This window comes from Amblyraja radiata, chromosome 28, assembly GCF_010909765.2.
Source record: "Amblyraja radiata isolate CabotCenter1 chromosome 28, sAmbRad1.1.pri, whole genome shotgun sequence".
Classification (NCBI taxonomy): domain Eukaryota; kingdom Metazoa; phylum Chordata; class Chondrichthyes; order Rajiformes; family Rajidae; genus Amblyraja; species Amblyraja radiata.
This window is the reverse complement of record NC_045983.1, coordinates 2,401,256-2,404,206: the sequence shown is the minus strand read 5'-3', so window position 1 is coordinate 2,404,206 and position 2,951 is coordinate 2,401,256. Positions and strand designations below refer to the sequence as shown.

Genomic DNA, 2,951 nt, shown 5'->3' with positions numbered 1-2,951 from the left:
TACCTCGAGGCAGGAGCCTGCGGCAGCATCTGTTCAGGGCTGCCTACAAATCTCCCTCTCTGTGGAGGGGAGTGCGAATGATCAGTGGGTAACTGACTTCAAATTCTATAGTATGTCTGTGAAACGTACTGGAGCACATGAGTATGGATTCAAGGGAGTCCTCGCAAACAAAGGTGGCAGAATACCCGGAAGGGGCCAGAGTTCCCCTCATGCTATAAATGCCAGGATTGAACAGCGCTTTCAGGGGTGACATTAAAGACCAGCCGCCGAATCTTCGCTTCAGGTAAGACCTATTCAACAGGTAAAACCTGGATAAGGAAACAAAAGCTGTCGGACCAATCGAGGTACCAACGACGAGCAAAGCTTCATTGTTGCGGTGACAACACACCCCACGCCTCCATTGGCAATAAGCAGTTCACTGAAATTGGTGGCAGCATGAATGCTGGGCAGAGGTCTTCAATCTGAGGCCCAAGTCGGTCTCAGGAAAATATGGGACCATCTACAAGTTGGTAATATTTACACTTGTTTTCTTGTACAAATTATAATAATAACAGGTCTTTAATTTATGTGTTGTATGAATGTAGCATTCCCCTTGATAAGGATGGAAGGGGCCCTAGTGGCCTTACAACACATAATGGTTGTGGCATCTAACCATGTAAAACAGCACAATACTAGGGTTCCAAGCACGGAATTGGGGCCAGGTTTGTCTTTCGAGGCAGGCTCAGAATTATGACCAGAATTGTCTTTCAAGGCAGGCTCAGTATTATGGCCAGGATTGGTTTTCTAGACAGGCTCGGAAATCGGGCCAGAGTTGTTGCTCGAGCAGGTACAGAATTGGCAGGCGTGGCCTGTTCATTGTGAAAGATGCAGAATGTCATTTAATTCGCATGTGCAGTATAAAATTTCCGAATAGGAAACTTTGCATCTGATTTCCATAGGATGTTCCCATTTACGGGGATCACCGGAGACATTTGAAATTTATCTGGATAAGGGCAATGATAAAAAACATTGCAAATTAACTTAAGTTCCCAGGTTGTTTACCAAATTGCTAAAACCAATGCTTGGACTGCTCAGAGCTCACTTGTTATATCTTGCCTGGAGGATATTCCAACGCTGTATGTTGCTAAAATCAACTGTTTCAGCCTCAAACTATATTTGAGAAATTTGGGTCCCTCATCCATCCAATTAAAATTAAGGTGATACCAACGAGACTTGTTGATCATTGGGATTTACCTTTAACTATTAATTAGCCCGTGACTCCGCCCTGGGGTAAGAGATTGGAATTAATAGGAGCCTGTAACAATCGTGTTGTGATAAAACAGCCTTCTATTCATCAAGTGCAATTGGCAATATAGTGGCTGTGATTCAGCTGTGCAAGTGGGAGAACTTACATCGTGCAAAGTAGTAATCTCTACAAATGCCATGTAGGTCTTTGTGACAGACCTTATGCTATTACCAGCTGAAGCTACCAAAGTCATTATGGTGGACGAACAGTATTCAGCATTGCTCCAGTAATCTGGTCAGTGAAATTTCAGTTATATTATAAACTGATGGGGCTCCAAGTTGAAAAATTATGAATGCCATCTAGCTCGGAGGCGGAGGAGACTTGCATCGGTTAACAATTATTCAGTTATTGGTATGAACTATCTATAGACACTAGGTGCATTCTATAGGTTAAAGGGTTATTGAGTGAATATGCATAATCTGCATGCTCAACGTTAAGTTGATACATTTTGGTGGTGGCGAATGTTAGTCACATGGATGCAATCAAGACAGAATATCCTGTAATAATTTACCTAATCTCATTTTGCGTTGGAGTATCATCACGTACAATCAATGGCAACACAAAATGGGTGTTGGATCACAAAGTATTTAATGAAATTATGGCTCAATGGAACACCAAATATCGATATGTTTGTTTCCAGGCACATTTACCGGTTGCAAAAATATGTGGCATAACAGTGGCAAAAGATATATTCTCGCTACAAGGAGAAAGAAGTTATGTTAGTCTCCCTCCATTTTGCCTCATTAGTCAGGTCTTGCAATAAAGTCAGCAAGATCCCGCTTTAGGTTGTCGTTCTGTCTGACTTGCCTATGCAGCCATGCTTCCCGCATTTGTCGGGAATGCAACCTTTTACGGTTATTCTAAACGTAAAACTTTGCTGGTTCAGCCTGTGGCTCGGGAAACCAGCCTCTGCATGATAAAATCAATTTATTGACTTATAGAGTCTGAGTAGACTGCTCCTGCGGCTCGGATTGTCAGACCGATCCATGTATGTGCTCGCTGCAGAGTGCAGGGATATCACCAAGAAAGGAAAGCATTACATTTCCTCTTCAGGAAATTGGAAGCGTTTGTTTAAATACTTATGTTACATCTAATACGGTACAGATAACTGACGTCTTGGAGTTCTTTCAAATGGGTCTTTGACAATAAATTAAGTTATAGGACCATTAACTGTGCCCAACGTGCCTTCCCATCCTATTTACTGCAGCAAAGGGGACCCACTCTGTCGGGTTTCACCCTCTGATACCGAGTTATAAAGGATATCTTTCACACAAGTTCTCCCAGGACAAGCACAGGGCAGTATGGGATATTGATGTGATATTAACACTATTTCACAAGGGGGCTCCAGCTACATCCTTAGCTTTGGTTCGGCTCTCATAAGGTAGTTATCCTCATGGCGCTGGTCTCAGCGCAACTGGTTCAGTCACTACATATTGTGACTGGACAGGATGGTTACATCTGCAAATAATATTATATTTTTAATGTTTAGTTAAGCAGAGCAGACCAGGGGCGTAAGGTTTCAAACTAGGTTCATGGCATACCCCATGGACCTTCGGGTGTGTATGGTTACACATATACAACAATACATCAAGGTCATCAAGAGCCTTAGAGGCTCTGAACTAGCAATGTTTGTTAATTACAAAAACTTTATAAGAAGGTATCAGTT

The 2,951-nt window shown here is 42.4% G+C and overlaps 1 pseudogene; it reads left to right on the top strand.

Moving 5' to 3' along the window:
• The first annotated feature begins 567 nt into the window (after positions 1–567).
• On the top strand, positions 568–675 carry LOC116989232 (annotated as a pseudogene).
• The last annotated feature ends 2,276 nt before the right edge of the window (positions 676–2,951 follow it).